The 19,343-nt window shown below is 41.7% G+C and overlaps 1 protein-coding gene across 3 annotated transcripts in view; it reads right to left on the minus strand.

The window, feature by feature from the left end:
- Window positions 1-19,343, minus strand: part of lmbr1 (limb development membrane protein 1) — a 325,954-nt gene that overhangs the window by 245,882 nt on the left and 60,729 nt on the right. The window lies entirely within an intron of this gene.

Raw genomic sequence — 19,343 nt, forward strand, 5'->3', positions numbered from 1 at the left:
AAGATGGTACCCTACACCTCACTCCACTTGACTGATTGGCGGCAGCTTCGGCCACTGGACTGCGTGCTGTGCTCTTGGCTCAAGTGCAGGCATTCTCCTAACCTTCACTGCAAGGCTGTGCTGTTAGCTTAAACCATGAGGGATACTGGTCCAAACCTTAATAAAGACATTGCAAAGCGCTTTGAGTGCCTCCACCAGTGACTGCACCATGGCCACCTTTCGCAAGGGGATTCCACAACTTGCCCAGTCCAATTGTTCTGCAGTCCCTTTCACGCACAATAGTTTGCGGTTTGAGGAGTGAAAAGTTCTGGAGCATTTGGTGGCACAGTCATGCATTGCTCAAGTGGACAGAAATGCTTCAGAGGCCCGACTCCAAGCATGTCAATGGAGCTGCTGCTGAACAGTCTCAGCTGCGGAAGGATGCTCACTTTCGATAAGTTTTTCCAAGTGCATAGCTGCTTACCTAACACTCCACCTGCCCACCTGCACCCCCCACACACACACACACACACACCCTCCACACAGCATATGCTTGTGTACTTCCTTCAGGCTGTGCTGCCTTGCCCCTATCCCCCAGCCCCATCCACACTAGAGCCCTTGCCCCAGCACCCCACTGAAAGCCAGCCAGGAAAAAGTGACTTGCCTGTGAACCTCAACACCACCGCCCCCCCACCCCGCCACAAAATGCCCGAACGTGGAGCGCCTCTTCGTTGATATCCTATGGGAACTCCTCATGAGTGGTGCTCAAGGTTGTGTGCACTCACCTCAGAGTTCCCCTCGAAGCTCAGCTTGCCAGGTGCACGCCTTTTAAAGGCGGTCATAAGTCGCGCTGTTCTGAATGCACTTCAACGTGGGAGGTAAATTTGACGTAGGGGGAGGATTGCGATGTGCGGGCACAATGATGAGATGCCAATATATTAAAATCAAGTTCCCAACATTGGACGGCACGAAATGTGGCCTGCCGTTGACAGGCGGAGTGGGCGATCGCAAAGTGGTTTCATGACTGTGTAAAGCCAATTTTTGTGTGGTTTGGCCAGGTGTCACACCAGGCACCAACGGGAGCAGAAAATTCCAGCCACAGTTATATGATGGCCAAAGTTGGGAAATAAATATTCCAGGGTACGCAGTGGGTTGAATCAAATGAGGCGTTGAATTCCCCGCTGCACACCTCCGACCCCACCACTCCTCCGGAGCCTAAGGGGAACGCCAGCTGTCCTGCAGCCATTTAGCAGTGGGAACGGGATTTCCGCCAGTCAGGACAGAAGCATGCAGCATTGGATCAGGATTCAGTTAAGTAAGTGGGGGCCTTGCCAGGTGCCAAGTAGGCATGTCCCAGAGAGGGGGTATGAGGGGGGAGGGGGCTGAGGTTTTTGAGGCCAGTGAGAGGGAGGGCAACCAGGGGTGGCCCTCCAATGGGCCCATGGGACCCACTAAAATGGGCAGCCCACCCCATCATCAGCCAACTCAGGGAAACCAGCTGGCTGGCTATTTTCCCACAGTTGGTTAATGGCCTGCGGCAGAGGGATGAGGCCATTAAGAAGGAATTAATTGCCCACTTAAAGGGTCACAGTTGGTCTACTGGCACAAGGGCAGGTGGGTAGGCAGCAGGAAGGATGGATTTAATAAGTCCCCACTTTCAAACCCGCCGAGAGTAAAATCCAGCCTAATATTTCGAAAAGACAGAGAGAACGACAAAAGAGATGGGGTAGCCCTGATAGTCAAGGATGACATAAGGACATGAATGAGGGAGGAGCTTGGCTCAGAAGACCATGAAGTAGAATCAATATGGGTGGAGATTAGGAATTGCAAGGGTCAGAAAGTAATTTTTTTTTTAATTCGTTCATGGGATGTGGGTGTTACTGGCTAGATCAGCATTTGCTGCTCATCCCAAATTGCCTTTGAGAAAGTGGTGGTGAGCCTCTTTCTTGAAACGTTGCAGTCCATGTATTGTAGGAACACCCACAGTGCTGTTAGAGAGGGAGTTCTTGGATGTTAACCCAAAAACACGGAAGAAATGGAGATATGGTTTCAAGACAGGATGGTGAGATATTTGGAAGGAAACTTGCAGGTGGTGGTGTTCCCATGCATCTGCTGCTCTTGTCCTATGTGGTCGTGGTCGCAGGTTTGGAAGGTGCTGTCAAAGGAGCCTTGGTGAGTTGCTGCAGTGCATCTTGTAGACGGTACACACTACTGCCACTGTGCATCAATGGAGCAGGGAGCGGATGGGGTGCCAATAAAGCGGGAGCCCCCTAACAGTGGTTAAATGAAGCATTAAACAAGAACTCATTAGAACATGTAACAAAGGCAATATGATAATTATCAAGGTCTTCACACTTCATATAAACTGGAGCAATCAAATTGGCAAAGATGGTCTAGAAGATGATGCTTTTATGTGCTTTCATGACAGCTTCCTTGCAAATATATTGTGGAACCAAGTAGGGATAAAGCTATATTAGATCTACTATTGTGTAATGAGGCAGGGTTAATTAGTAATCACATAGTAAAACATGGGAACTTGTGATGATAAAACACTCCATGTTAAGTTTGAAAGCGACATACTCCAATCACGAATAAAAATCTTAAACTTAAACAAAGCCAATTATCAGTATGAAGGGAGAGCTGGTTAAGGTTGATTGGTTAACTAGACTAAAAGGTAAGACAGTGAATAAATAGTGGGAAACATTTAAAGAAACAATTCAAAGCATTCAACAATAATACATTTAATTAAAAAACAAGAATTCATCAAGATTGATCCACCTATAGCTTACTCAAAGAAAGGGATAATATTAGATTAAAAGAGGCTTATAATGTTGCAAAGAATAGGAGTAAGTCTGAAGATTGGGAGAGTTTTTGAAAAAAGCAAAGGGCCACCAAAATGTTGATAAAAAGGGAAAAAATGAAATATAACAGCAAGCTAGCCAGGAAAATAAGAACAGATTGTCAAGAGCTTATAAGTATACAAAACGGAAGAGAGTAGCTAAAGTAAACATTGGTCCCTTAGAAGCAGAGGCAGGAGAAATTATGAGGAAAGAAGAAATGGCAGAGAAACTGAACGAATACTGTGTCTATCTTCAGAGTAAAAGACATACATTGCATACCTATAATAGAGGGTAACCTAGGTGCTAAAGAGAGTGGGGAAACTAAGGAAATTAATATCAGTAGAGCAAAAGTACAGGAGAAACTTTAAAGGACTAAAATGTGACAAATTCCCAGGACCTGATGGTGTACGCCCTATCCCTAGATTCTGGAATGGTCCCAACAGATTGGCTGTTAGCAAATGTAACAGCACTATTCAAGAAAGGAGGGAGAGCAAAAACAGGCAACCACAAGCCAGTTTGACTGACATCAATTGTCAGGAAAATGCTGGAATCGATTATTAAAGAAGTTTCACCAAGCACTTATAACATCATAGTATGATCAGACAAAGTCAACATGGTTTTACGAAAGGGAAATAACATTTGACAAATTTAGAGTTTCTTGAGGATGTAACAGTAGGGTAGATAAAAGGGAACCCGTAGGTGTAGTATATTTGGATTTCTAAAAGGCATTCAATAAGGTGTGACACAAAAGGTTAAAAAGACAAGGTAAGGGCTTATAGAGTTGAAAGTAATATATGAACATGGATAGAGGATTGATAAATAGATAGGAAGCAGAGAATGAACATAAATGGGGCATTTTCAAGTTGGCAGGCTGTGACTAGTGGAGTGCCGCAAGGATCAGCGCTGGGGCCAGCTACTTACAATCTATATTCATGATTTACACAAAGACACAGAGATTAATGTACCTAAGTTTCCTGATTCAAAGCTTGGTGGAAATTTAAGTTGTGAGGGCAACACAGACAACACAGGAAAGCTGCAAAGGGTGAGTTAACTTAGTGGACAGCAAGATGGCAGATAGAGTATAATGTGAGGAAGTGTAATGTTATTCACTTTGGACCTAAGAATAGAAAAGCAGAAATTTTTTAGAAAGGCGTGAAACTTGGAAATGATGTCCAGAGAGATTAGGGTGTGCTCGTACAAGAAACTCAAAGTTAGGATGCAGGCACAGAGGGCAATTAGGAAGGCAAACGGCATGCTGGCCTTAATTGCAAGGGCACTGGAGTACAGGAATAAAGTCATCTTGCTACAATTGCACAGGGCTTTGGTGAGACCACACCTGGAATGCTGTGCATAACTTTGGTCTCTATATTAATGCAAGTTATATCCTTCCTTAAGAGGCAATACAACAAAGGTTCACTAGATTGGTGCCTGGTATGAGGGGGTTGTCCTATGATGAGGCTGAGTAAATTGGGCCTACATTCTCTGGAGGTTAAATGAATGAGAGATGATCTTATTGAAACATTCAAGGTTTGGAAGGGACTTGACAGGATAGACACAGAAGTTGTTTCCGCTAGCTAAGGAATCTAGTACAAGGGGTCAGTCTCAGGATCAGTGGTCAATCATTTAGGCCTGAGCTGAGGAGAAATTTCTTCATTCAAAGGATTCTGAATCTTTGGAATTCTCTACCTCAGGGGTTTGTGGGTGCTCTACCATTGACTATATTTAACTGAACAGACAGATTTTTGATTTTGCTGTACCAAGGGATATGGGGGGAGCAGGCAGGAAGCCCAAGGTCAGCCATGATCATATGTAATGGCAGAAAAGGCTAGATAGGCCATATGGTCTACTCCTGCTCCTATTTCTTGTATGGTCTTGTGGTCTCATTCAAGAAACCATGTGTTCAAGATCAGATTGCAGTGAGGGCAACTGAAGCATTATGTAATTGCTCACTGCACCAACACTTATCCCACAGCTTTTCCTCCTCCATCACCACAAAATTTTCCATGAAGCTGAATGCCACACCCAGGACCTATTTGTGTTCCTCTTCACCATGTTCACTACCTTCAACACAATCAACCTCCTCAGATTCCTCAAGCATTGCTTCTCCACAGCAAAGGTCTCCCCTCGTTCCACTCCTCTGTTTTCTCTTGCTGTACACATCAAGTTACCTCCTCATTATCTACACGTTATCGCTCAACAGTATCATCTAGAATATAGGATTGGCTTTCACATGCACACAGTAAATACAGCTCTACTTCCCTGCCATTTACATAGACCCGAATCGCTCCAACTTACAATCAACATTAAAATTTGATCATTCCTCCTGTAAACAAAATCAAAGCATCCTCCAGGTATCATAAATATCCAAGGGCCTTCAGCCTTGAATTCCTCTACCTCTCCAATTGCCATCTTAAGATAAACTCAGAAGTGCAGAATATTAATATACTTCTCAAACCTGACCTCAGCATTTTCCCTACATTCACAACATCTTGATGCTCTTCTGCTGTAGAAACGGCAATAAAATAAGCACCTATAATCGAATCACAACCAGAACATAACAGAAATAGTAGAAGGTGTAAGCCATATGGTCCCTCAAACCTGCTCCACCATTCAAAAAAATCATGGCTGTTCTGATCTTAGCCTCAATTCCACTTTTCTATCCCTCCCCCATAACCCTCAACACCCCTATAGTTCAGGTTCTGGCTATCTAAGCCTTACATATACTCAATGACTCACCCTGCCAAGCCCTCTCAGAATCTTATGTTTCACAAAATCAGCTCTCATTCATCTAAGCTCCAATGAGTATTTCTCCATCTTTCGTCATAAGACAACCCCTTCATCCCAGAAATCAACCTAGTACCCTTTCTGAACTACCTCCAATGCAAGTATATCCCTCTTTGAATAAGGAGGCCAAAACTTAATGCAGTAATCTTGGTGTAGTCTCACCAAAGCCCTGTACAGTGACAGTAAGACTTCCCTACTTTTATACTCCATCCTTATTGCAATAAAGGGCAAAGGGTCCATTTGCCTTCCAAACAGCTTGCTGTACCTTCATTGTAACCTTTGGTGTTTCATGTGTAAGGGCAACTGGGTCCCTCTGTACTGCAGCATTCTGCAGTCTTTCTCCATTTAAATAATAATTTCGCTTTTCTATTCTTCCTACCCAACTGGATAACCTCACATTTTCCCGGATTATACCTCATCTGCCAAATTTTGGCCACTCATTTCACCTCTCCCTCGGCAGCCTCTATGCCCTCCTCACATCATCAGCAAAATATAATACACTTGGTCCCTTCATCCAAGTCCTTAACACAGATCATAAATAGTTGAGGCCCCAGCATTGATCTCTGTGGCTCCTGAATTAGTTACCGTTTGCTAACCTGAAAATAACCCAGTTATCCTGGCTCTGTTAGCTAGCCAATCCACTATCCATGCTAATATATCAACCCCCAATACCATGAGCTCTTGCGTAGTAACCCTTTTGCGGCACTTCAACATATGCCTTTTGGAGATCTAAATGGTACTGGTTCCCCTTTATCCATCCAGCTTGTTAAATCCTCAAAGGAACTCTAATAATTTTGTCAAACATGATTCCCCTTTCACAAAACCATGTTGACTCTGCCGGATTGCATTATGATTTGCTAAGTGTCCTGTTACAACCTCCTTAATAATGGATTCTAGCATTTTTCCCTATGACAGATGCTAGACTAACTTCCCTATAGTTTCCTACTTTGTCTCCCTCCTTTTTTTTGACGAGGGTTGTTACATTCCCCAATCTGCAATTCACAAAAATTGCCAGCTTGGCCTACTCACCTTGGGAGAAAGTGCTCCTAAGACAGGATCTTCATTGTGAGGGGGTCAGGTGCAGGCTGCAGTTGGACCAGCCAACCCAGGAAAAAGTTCAGAGGTAGCCACACGGGCTGCCGAATGCCAGACTGTTTAAAAGGCCCGCCTCGGTGCGGAAGGGCTTTGTATCAGTTAAAATAAAAATAAAAAGGGCCTCCAGTGCTCACCATTCACTCCCCCACACACTGCCCATGTTCCATCCATGGCACCTCAAGCCCCCCAGTCACACTTATGGCTCTTCAAGCTGCCTGTGCCAAACAATGCCCCTCCACCCAACCCCCCATGGCCCCAAATGCCCCCATGCCAAGCTATGCCTGTCCACCCATCCTCATGCCACTTAGGCCAAACTGTAGCACTTACATGCTCATTGATTCACCCTGCACTGCACAGAACCAATGAATCTCTTTGCTATGCAGATCAATATCCACTGCCGAGATGTATTCCTGCATGCAGTGAATACTGCACAAACCTAAGCTTTTAATGCTACCTTTATAACAGCAATATGGAAATAATTTATTAAATTTAGTTTAATTTAATTTAATTTTTTAGATACTTTCAAAGTAAAAATTTTTGGCCACTTTAGAAACCATTTAACTGCAGTCCAGAAGGCGATGTACTTTTGTTACATTATTCTACTCAATTGAGTCTTTTCATTTAGATCTGCAATGTGCAAAATAATGCAAGTTCTTCACGCATTTTTAAATGTTCTGTTCCACAAGTTCTTGACACATATTCAAAGTTATCTAAAGTAACTGGATTATATATAATCTGCTAGAATAACGCGCAGCTCTGGTAACTTCATGGAAAGGATACTGTTGCCCTTGAAAGTGTACAAGAAAGGAGGAATTACTGATACCATAAATTTAAATGATAAATTTAAATAAGGGGGAAAAAAATCAAGGAATGTGCCATGTTTTGCTTTGTAAAAGGAAAAGCTTCAAGGAAATAGCAGATGTTTTCAAGTTCACACAGGAAATTACTAAAACTTGCTCATTCTACTTGTTTATTGTGGTAAAGGTTTTAAACATCAGAACAATACAAGTTGGGAGAAATGCTTCCGTCAACAGGCAAACAAGCTATGAAATAAGTTATTAAAAAAATCATAATAAATGCCAGAGGCAACTGGATACATTTGCATGAAGGGACTGAGAAATATGATCAAAAGGTCAGTAGGAGGTGCCTACCTCTGAAAAAGGAACAGGTCTGTTGGACCTCATGATTGTTTCCATTTTCATAATTCTTATACATGGCAGAACACAGGAATTGAAAATCTCAACTTAAGGAGAGCAAAATAGTCACATTTTAACTTTTCCAAGTCTGATTTGAAAAACAAAATCCTCAATGCTACATGCAAAACTTTTGAAATATCAATGGAGAAATCTTGCATTTGTATGTTAACTGCCATCACAGGGTGCATTCAGCAGCAAATGCAGTGACAATACACATTTAGTAAAATTGACTCAAATGACTGCTTCAAGATAAAAATCGAAGCAAGTCTATTTGGCTGCTACAAGAAAGTCACAGATATTCTCATTTCCCAATATATTCTCCAATAATCCTAATTCAGGATTATCTTCACAATGACATACAAGGCACAGAGTTCTATAAATGGAAGCAACTATTCTGCAAAACTTTTGCAGCATCTGCTTCTTAGATTACTACTGATATTGCAGTGCAGTTATAGTATTGTCTTATATATAAGACAGCAAAAGAAATAGGAGCAGATGACGACAATACAACCCCTAGACCCTGCTCAACATCCAATACGATCATGATTGATCTTGCATTTCAACTCCACTTTCTTGCCCACTTCCCATTCCCTGAGAAAACAAAAATCTGTCTATTTCCCTTAAATATACTCAATGATGGAACATCCACAGCTCTCTGAGCTAGAGTATTCCAAAAATTCACAACCATTTGAAGAGGTTTCTCCTCATCGCAGTCAAGTCCTTATCCTGAAACTGTGTCTTGTTCTAGATTTCTCAGCCACAGGAAACGACTTCTCTGCCTACCCTGTGAAGAATCTTTTTCAATGAGATATGCTCCTGGCATACGGATAGAGATTTGGCTTTGGGGCACTGTTTCATTTATTATCTTGTGCAAGACTGCAACCCAGCCATTTTTCTTAGATGTTGGGAAATGTGTATCCCAAGATACAGTTGGATCTCCTCAACCATAACACAAGTGTGGGTGATTTTGAGCCTGCACTTAATACACAAGCAAGGATTATCAGCTTGTTTCCAGCCAACTAAACAGGCAAAGATTCATGGCTAAAAACATGAGAAGTAGGGATGCTTTCACTAGTAGTTAATCTTTTCACCAACCCTACCACTTACTCTGTTGGCCTAACAAGGTTCTGTTATTGAGGAACTAAATCTTAGCAACATTACAAAGGTGAGTAGATACCATCACACATATTTACAGAAGTAATTTTAAAATCCATATAAGCTAAAGTAGCAATTCCAAACTGTGTAGGCATAAACATTCTCGAACATTTAATTTATTTGCAAAGATTGAATGTCATTGTCCTTGAAATGCTACAAAGCCAAAGTACGAAGAATTCCAGATATCATAAATTAAAATTCCATGCATCTCAATCAAATAAAGATTCATGTCAAAAGTTATGACTTGAAATCAATGATTTTAACACCAATGGCTGTCCTTAAACAAATTAAAACTGATAAATTGATAAGTTTTGAATTATACAATACATTACACCATAAAATTACTTTAAAAAGAAATGTAAAATCAATTTGTACTTAAATTTAAACAGGTCTTCCTGTCCTTAAGTAGTATTTTGTTTTTTCCATCAACTTTTCAATATGGTTAGTATCATCTCCCTTCACTAGCCAACTGAACAGCTAAAATATGCATGTGCTATTAACACAAAGCAGTGCTTCCGTAATCAGTCTTTAACAACAATTTATGGATCATCAATGGGGAGAAAACAAGTTTTAAAAAAAATGAAAGAATGCAATGAAACGAACTGACAAAGCAGACTTCTACTTCCTACTGATTTTGAAGTCTCTTTAATATGGGTCTGATACAAATTAACTTCAATGAGCTCTACAAAAAAAGTCATCTGGTCGTAAAATACAGTACATGGTCAGTTTTATGTAAGTTTGCCAAAAGGGATGCAAACCAGGACAATCTCAAACTGCGACACAGGATTGAAGTGTATTAAAAATCTTTTTTCTCATCCATTGTGCCGTCTTTTTGCTCAGGTTTATAGACATTTTGAGCACCAATGTTGGCCTCTTCACTTCCATCTGGTGGATCTAATTAATTAGGCAAGGAAATCACTGCAATTTTCATACTGCCCTCTTTATTAATAGACGTTTTTTTTCCCAAGCACTGCACTTAGACTCAATCTCACAGCTGCTACATTTGAGTTCAGTATTTTGTAATGTCTGGATAATTGGAATAATGGGTTAGGATGCTGATGTCACCTGACTGTTGATGAACATGTGGATAATATCACCCTCAGATTAAGTTCACAGATTAATACGAGCAAAATGTCACAACACAGACACTTGTTCTGCATATAGCTAAGATCCACGTTTCACGCTCCTAACCATGCAGCTATTTGCTGCTCTTTCTTATTGCTTTCAGAATTTGGAATTTTACTCAACTGTTCAACAACTAGTCTACCGCATAGCTTAATTTACCAGAAAGGCCAGATATAAACATTTAGATTTTGCCAATCAATTCAGCCATCACTGATATTAAAAAGCTCCCCACTTCCATGTCATGTCCAGCTGTCATATCAACAATTAAAAAAATATATTTGAACTGTAACTATATCTAAAAATTTCAGATGCATTCGTGAACATGGTGAAGTGTTTTGTCTGTATACAGGACAGCTCAACACCTCAATTCATTTTAAAAGCCGTCTGTTGAAATACAACCTGACATCTGGTTTATACAACCATAACTTCTGCATGGTCACAGCCAAGACAGACGAGGAGAATTCAGGTCACACAAGTTCCAGATGACATTTTAAGTTCTAAGCTCAAGTCGCGCTCAAGTTGTACAACAGTAATTATGATCGCAATATAAGCTCCAACTGTGCAACAAGAGGAAGAAAAAAGGTCTGAATTGGCCAGATCCATGTTATAAGGTTTCAATCCCTATAAGCACAGCAAAATGCTTTTTTAAAATCTTATTTTGCAAGCAACAAATTCATTGTCCTTTTAAAAAAAAAGGTCACAAAGGTTTGGCTGATATTGGAAGTCAAAGAAGTTAGGTCCAGTTCAACATTAAACTCACATTGGATTGAATAGCCCAAATTGTAATCTAATACCATTTGCTAGTTTTTATTTTTAAATCTCCTTTTTTTCTTTTAGAGTATAAAAGCAATTAAGTTGCTCTAAACCTTCTTAAATCACTGTTTAGACCTCAGCTGAAGTACTGTTCCAATTCTGGGCACCACACTTTACGAAGGATGTAAAGGCCTACAAGGAGGTGCAGAGGAGATTTACCAGAATGATGTCAGGGGTGAGGGACATCAGTTAGGTGGAGAAAATAGGAAAGCTGGGAGCATTGTCGCTAAAGCAGTGAAGTTTATGGGGAGATTTAATCAAAATTATGAGGGATTTAGATGCAGTAACTAAAGATGAACTGTTCCCATTGGCAAGACAACCAGCAACCAGAGGACACAGAATCCAGTTAATTGGCAAAAAAGGGCCTGAGAGATGATGAGGAGATGATTTTTAAAACAACACAGCAAGTTATGATGACCTAGACGTCTTTGCTGTATTCCTGACATCTTGTCTCGTTCACACTGGCAAACTGGAAATTTCTCAAGGCTATCAAGAGACAAAGGCCATCAAGTGAAATTAAAAGAGACACTGTTGCACCTGTGCACTCACCAACTAACATGGAACTTAGGAGCAGGAGTAGGCCATTCGGCCCTTCGAGCCTGTTCTGCCATTCATGGCTGATGTGGCTGTGGTCTCAACTCCACTTTCCTGCCAGCTCCCCGTAATCCTTGACTCACTTGCCAATCAAAAATCTATCTAACTCAATCTTAAATGCATTCAATGACTCAGCCACCACTGCTTTCTGGGGAAGAGAATTCCACAGGCTAATGACCCTCAAAATATTTCTTCTCCTCCCCATCTTAAAAGGGAAACTTCTGATTCTTAAACTGTACCCCCAAGTTCTAGTCTCCTTCACAGCAGGGAACATCCTCCCAGTATCCACTCTATCAATTTCACTCAGGATATGTTTCAATAAGATGACCTCTCATTCTTCTCAACTCCAATGGGTACAGGCCCAAACTATTCAACCTTTCTTCATAAGATAAGCCCCTTCTTCCCAGGAACATTCTCTGAACTGCTTCTAACACAATTGTGTCCTTTTACAAATAAGGAGACCAAAACCATACACAGTAGTCCAGATGTGGTCTCACAGATGCAGTAAAACTTCCCCATCTTTATATCCCACTTCCTTTGCAACAAACAACAACATTTCATTTGACTTCCTAATTACTTGCTGTACCTATGTGCAACTTCTTGTGCTTCATGTACCAGGGCACCCAGATCCCTCTGTGCTACAGAGTTCTGCAATCTCTTTCCATTTAAATATTATACTGCTTTATTATTCTTCCTATCAAAGTGGGCAAGTTCACATTTTCCCACATTAAACTCCATTTGCCAAATTTCTGCCCACTCACTTAACCCATCTATATCCCTTTGCAGAGACCTCCTCTTGCCAACTTACTTCCCCACCTGTCAAACAGGGATGATTCTGAAGAGATGGGAATTCCAATTGTCAAGACAGAAAAAATGTTAACTTTTTGGCAACTGAAACAAAAAGCAATTCACCAGTCTGCAAGCAATATAGACATTTATCACTGCAATTCCAGTACTTTCTGACTTTGAGTTGAGTTTTAACCAGATTGCCACTCCGCTCCTATTTACTTACCTTGCATTGGACCTCCATATTTCTGGCCCAGACTTCCAAAGTGGCGCTCCTGAGAAATGTGGGCTGTGCTGGTTCCAGAGTTCCTCCTGCATAGTACAGGAGCACCAGGGAGAAACCAAGCCCCTTTTGACAGCTAGGTAAGTGGGTGAAGGAGTAGAAGTGGGTATGGTGGGTTGGGAAGGTAGTCAGTTAGTTTGTTTGGGGGGGTAGCCGGTTGGTCAAGGAGGAGTAGATTACTCGGTTGGCAGGGGGAAGTAGTTAGGGATCCAATGGGGAGTCAGTAGTATAGTCATCCAGGAGTTAGAACCAGTTTTAATCCTTCGAACTACCACTGGGTACCAATTCTGCTAAGTGAGTTGGAACAAGCTGAAGTCTCCAACTCTAACTCAGAGTTTCTTAGGTTTCCAGACACAGTGTTATTGCCCAAAGGAAGTTGAATCTTTCCGGGCAATTTCCATGTAGTGTGTGGACTTACGAGGGGTCCCCCAGCAGATCTTCTGGGGAACAACCATCCGGAGACCAGAAGATCTGTGCCAACATGAGCAGGAGTAGACCATATGATCCATCAAGCCTGCCCCATCATTGAGTACAGTCATGATTGATATTTGGTTTCAACTTGACTTTCCCACCCTCTCCCCATGGTCCTTTGATCCCTTGAGGGACCAAAAATCTGTCTATCTCAGCCTTAAATATATTCAACAGTGGAGTATTCACAACCTTCCAGGGTAGAGAATTCCAGAAATTCACAGCCCTTTGAGTGAAGAAATTTCTTATCTCCATACTAAACAATCGGCCATTTATCCTGAAACTGTGCGCCTGTTTTCTAGATTCCCAAGGGGAACAATCCATCAATGTCTACCCTGTCAAGACCCTTCAGAATCCTGTATGTTTTAATGAGACCACCTCTCTATTCTTCTACACTCCAGAGAATATAGGCCCAATTTACTCATCCTCTCATCACAGGACAACTCTCTAATCCCAGGGACCAATCTAGTGAACATCTGCAATACAGCCTCCAATGTAATTATATCCTCCCTCAAACATGGAGATTAAAACTACACACAGTACTCCAGGTGTGGCTTCGCCAAAGCCCTGTACAAATGTAGCAAGACTTCTTTATTCCTGTACTCCAATCCACTTGCAATAAAGGTCACCATGCCATTTACTTTCCTAATGACTTTGAGCTCCTTGTACAAGGATCCCCAAGGGCCCCTCAACATTAGCATTGACTAGTTTCATGCCTTTGAACAAATATTCTTTTTCATTCATGGAATTTTCATTGTTTTAAGTGTAAATTACTTCACAATTCTCCTACCACCTTGTTGCCCAGTGACTTAATATGTCTGTATCTCTTTCCAACCTCCATGTTCTCCTCACAACTTCAAATCTCTCCTAGCTTTGTATCATCAGCAAACTTGGATACAATACTCTTTGTCTCTTCATTTAAGTCAATAGTATAGATTGTGAATAGCTGAGGCCCCAGTGCCAATCCTTGTGCCACTCCACTTGTCACAGCCTGCAACTTGAAAATGCCCCATGTACCCAAACCATTTGCTTCTTCAAAGAAATCAGCAAAATATGACTAAAAAAGGGAGAAATTGGAGTCTGAGAAAAGATTAGTAAGAAATATAAAAACAAACAGTAAAAGTTTCAACCAGTACGTAAAAAGGAAAAGAGTAGCTAATACGAGCATTGATCCGTTAGAGGGTGTGACTTACTTAGTTTCCCTGGTCCCATGCAGAACAATGGGCAGCAAGGCTCCAGCAATGGCCCCTGTCCAGCACAATTTATTTTGCTTCAGCTCAGGTGCTGTTCCATTCTTGAAGGTCCTCCTTAAATGTACTTCACCAGGTCTTCCTTGGCCAGCACAGTCATCTTCTTCCATCTGGTGGTGTTCTGCCAGTCTCAGTCGTCTCTCCGTCACAATATCTTGCAGGTGCTTCTGACCAGTTCTCAGTAGCATTTCTTTGTTGGTGATGTTGTCTCTCCATGTGGTTCCCAGGATCTTATATAGGCATCGCTGATGAACAATGACCAATTTACATGACACCTTTGCTGTGCTCTTCCATGTCTCGCTGGCATTGCCATTGGTACGACTATGGACATATGGAGTCGCAGCAACATGGCAGTGTTGATGGAGCTGGGTACCCAGACCATGTGGAGTAGGTGGAAGACAGATTCTGCTGTGTCGATTCTTGTGTTTAAATCGATCTCTACGCTACCCTCCCTGGAGATGTTTCTTCTTAGGTGGTGGAAATGGTCGATGTCCTTGATGTTCTGTTGCCCTATGGTGATGGGAGGGCTGCCTTGTAGCTGTCCAGTCATCATTGTCTTGGTCTTCTCACAATTGATGTATAGACCAATCGTGGCACCATTAATTTCAAGACTGCTTTTCATTTCTTAGAGTGCACATAATTGTTCAGCCAACAGGGCAATGTCATCTGTAAAATCCAAGGCCTTCAACTGGAGGTATTTCCAAGAGAAGAAACGGCAGAGGCATTGAACAAGTATTTTGTATCTGTCTTCACAGTAAAAGTCACAAAAAGTATGCCAAGAATACTAGAAAATCAAGATCAAAAGGGAGGATGGAACTTAAAATAATCACTATTTGGCCACAAGATGTCCTTAACCCAAGCACTGGGCAGGCAACACAACCTTTGGAGCTCCCAGTTGCAATTGCAAAGAACAGTATCTATCCCCTTGACTATACTGTCCCCTATCACTACCACATTCCTTTTTGCTCCCCTCCCACCCACCCCCTCACACTTGAATAGCATCCTGCGCTATGCTACCATGCTCAGTTTGCAGTTGTTGTTCCCATCCACACAATTAATAAGTACCTCATACCTGTCAGTTGAAATCAAGGGCTGAGGCTCCTCCACCACTACATGCTGGATCCCAATACCTGCCTGAGTGGAAGTCACAGCCTCCTGTTCCTGAGCACTGAGCAAGTGTAAAGTTCTACTTAAAGTGAGGGTGTGACTGCTTCCTAGAACAAAGTGTCCAGGTAACTGCCCCTCTCTGATGCCCTACAATGTCTGAAACTCAGACTTTAGCTAAGCAACTGAGCCAAAGTTGCTCAAGCTGCAAACACTTGCTGCAGATATAGCTGCCTGTGACTGCAATGCATTGCACAGATTCCCACATGCTGCAGTAACAACACCACCAGCCCTGCCATATCTGTTTAACCTTGTTTGATTTATATGATTATTTAATTAGTCACTAATTAGTTTATGTAAAGTCAGTCTCCTAGCTTAGAAACAGCAACTAGGAGGAGTGGGCTATTCAGCCCTTCGAGCCTGCTCTGCCATTCAATATGATCACGGCTGATCCTCTATCTCAACGCCATATTCCCACTTTCTCTCCATATCCCTTGATGCCCCTAATATCCAAAAATTTATCAATTTCTTTCTTGAATATACTCAGTGACTCAGCCTCCACAGCCTTCTGTGGTAGAGAATTCCACAGGTTGAGCACCCTCTGAGTGAAGAAATTTTTCCTCATCTCAGTCCTAAGTGGCCTGCCCCTTATCCTGAGGCTGGCCCCTGTTTCTAGATTCCCCAACCAGGGGAAACATCCTCCCTGCATCCAGTCTGTCTAGCCCTGTTAGAACTTTATACATTTCAATCAGATTCCCTCTCATTCTTCTCAACTCTAGTGAATACAGGCCCAGTCGAACTAATCTCTCCTCACACGACAGTCCTGCCATCCCCGGTATCAGCCTAGTGAACGTTCACTGCACTCCGTCTATGGCAAGTATATCCTATCTTAGGTAGGGGGACCAAAACTACACACAATACTCCAGGTGTGGTCTCACCAAGGCCCTGTATAACTGCAGTAAAATATCCCTACTTCTGAACACAAATCTTCTTGCAATGAATGCCAACATACCATTTGCCTTCTTAACTGCTTGCTGCACCTGCCTGTTTACTTTCATTGACTATTGTAAAAGGACACCCAGATCCCTTTCTACATCCGCATTTCCCAATACATCACCATTTAAATAATACTCTGCCTTTCTGTTTTTCACACTGAAGCGTTTAACTTCACTTTTATCCATGTTATACTGCATCTGGCGTGTGTTTGCCCACACAACCTGTCTAAATCGCCCTGAAGCCTCCATGCATCTTCCTCACAACCCTGCCCAGTTTTGTGTCATCAGCCAACATGGAAATATTGCATTTGGTTCCCTCATCCAAGTAATTTAAATATATCTTGAATAGCTGGGGCCCAAGCACTGATCTCTGGGGTATACCACCAGTCACCACCTGCCACCTGGAAAAGATCCATTTATTCCCACACTCTGTTTCCAGTCTGTCAACCAATTGTCAATCCATGCCAGTATATTACCCCCAATCCCATGTGCTTTAATTTTGCCCACTAGTCTCTTATGTTAGGACCTTATAAAAAGCCTCCTTGAAATCCAAATACACCATATCCACTGGTTCTCCCTTATCTATTGCACTAGTTATATTCTCAAAAAACTCCAGTAGGTTAGTGAAGCATGATTTCCCTTTCACAAACCCATGCTGACTTTGTCTAATCCCGTTAATGCTTTCCAAGTGTTCTATTACCACGTCTTTTATAATAGACTCTAGCATTTTCCCCACTACTGATGTTAGGCTAACTGGTCAGAATTCTGTTTTTTCTCCCTCCTTTTTTAAATAGTGAGGTTACATTTGCCACCCTCCAATCTGTAGCAACTGCTCCAGAGTCCATAGAATTTTGAAGGTGACCACCAACGCATCCAATATTTCCAGGGTCACTTCCTTTAGTACTCTGGGGTATATATCATCAGGCCCTGAAGAGTTTTCAGCCTTTAACCCCTTTAGTTTCTCTAGCACCATTTTTTTACTAATACTGATTTTCTTCAATTCCTCCCTGTCACTAGACCCTTGGTTCCCTAACATTTCTGGGAAATTATTTGTGTTCCTTTTTTGAAGACAGAACCAAAATGTGTGTTCAATTCTTCTGCTTTTTCTTTGTTCCCCACTATAATTTCCCCCGTTTCTGACTGTAAGGGACCTACTTTGTCTTTGCTAATCTTTTTCTCTTCACATATTTATAGAAACTTTTACAGTCAGTTTTTATGCTCCTTGCAAGTTTACTCTCATGCTCCATTTTCCCCTTCTTGATCAAGCTTTTTGTCCACTTTTTAAATTTCTCCCAATCCTCAGACTTGCTGCTTTTCGTGGAAATTTTATATGTCTCCTCTTTGGATCTCAGACTATCCCTAATTTCTTTTATAAGCCAAGGTTGAGCCACCTTTCCTTTTTTTATTTTTGCGCCAGACAGGAATGAATAATTGTTGTAATTCATGCATACATTCCTTAAATATTAGCTACTGCCTATCTACTGTCAACACTTTTAGTAAGATTCCCCAATCCATCATTGCCAATTCATGCCTCATACCCTCGTAGTTCCCTTTATTTAGGATCACGACCCTAGTTTCGGATTCAATTTCTTCACTCTTCATCCTAATGAGCAATTCTATCATTTTATGGTCGCTCTTCCCCAAGAGACTCCGCACAACAAGATTGTTAATTAATCCTTTCTCATTGCACAAAAGGCAGTCTAGGATAGCCTGCTCTCTAGTTGGTTCCTCAACATATTGGTCTAAAAAACCATCACGTACACACTCCAGGAAATCCTGCTCCACAGTATTATTGCTAGTTTGGTTTGTCTAATCTAGATGTAGATTGAAGTCACACAGGGTTACAGTTGTAGCCTTATTGCATGCATCTCTAATTCCCTGCTCAATGCCGTCTCTTACATCTCCATTACTGTTTGGAGGCCTATAGACAATCCCCACTAACATTTTCTATCCGTTGTTGTTTCTTATCCCCACCCAAACAGATTCCACATTACAATTTTCCGAGCCAATATCCTTCCTCACTATTGCGTTGATTTCTTACTTTACTAACAATACTACCCCACCTCCTTTCTCTATTTGTCTGTCCTTCTGAAATATTGAATCCCCTGGATGTTCAGTTCCCATCCTTGGTCACCCTGCAGCCATATCTCCGTAACTGCAACTATATCATAACTGTTTATATCTATTTGCACTGTTAATTCATCTACCTTATTGCAAATGCTCCACACATTAAGATACAATGCCCTTAGACTTGTCTTTTTAACCTTGTTAGTCACCATAGCTTTAGTTTGCACTATGACCCCATCTGTTTTTCGCCCTTGTTTTTTCTGCCTTCCACTTATGCTTCTTACTCTTATGTCTTTTGTTTCTATCCTTGTTTCCCCCTTCTCTATCTCCCTGCTCAGATTCCCATCCCCTTGCTACTCTAGTTTAAATCCTCCCCAACCGCACTAGCTTGCAGACGAAGGAACACTCACCAGCAACTGAAAACAAAGCAAAGGATAAAATCAACTCCTTCTTTCCCCCTCTGTACCAAATTCCCATTTGCACCAAGTTCCCGACTTGGCACTTAGTTCACGAAGCACTCGGTTCTCAAATTACTATACTGCCCATAGTACTCTGTTACATAGTTAGCCTAATGCTAGATTAGGTCTTCAACTGCATCTTAACAGGTGTCTCCCTTTAGAATCAGCTTCTTGTAATTAACTTGAATCACGGCTTTTGCTGACTGAAAGGTCAAAAATATAAGCATGTCCAAAGGATTCAGTCTTCTTTGATCCACAGTGAAAACAAAAGCCTTCTCAGTCATACCTGGAGTTTATATTTGAGAAACTCATGTTTTTTGTTTGTCAAGAGTTGAGACTTACTACCTTACC

Source organism: Carcharodon carcharias, chromosome 3, assembly GCF_017639515.1.
Source record: "Carcharodon carcharias isolate sCarCar2 chromosome 3, sCarCar2.pri, whole genome shotgun sequence".
In the NCBI taxonomy this organism is placed as follows: domain Eukaryota; kingdom Metazoa; phylum Chordata; class Chondrichthyes; order Lamniformes; family Lamnidae; genus Carcharodon; species Carcharodon carcharias.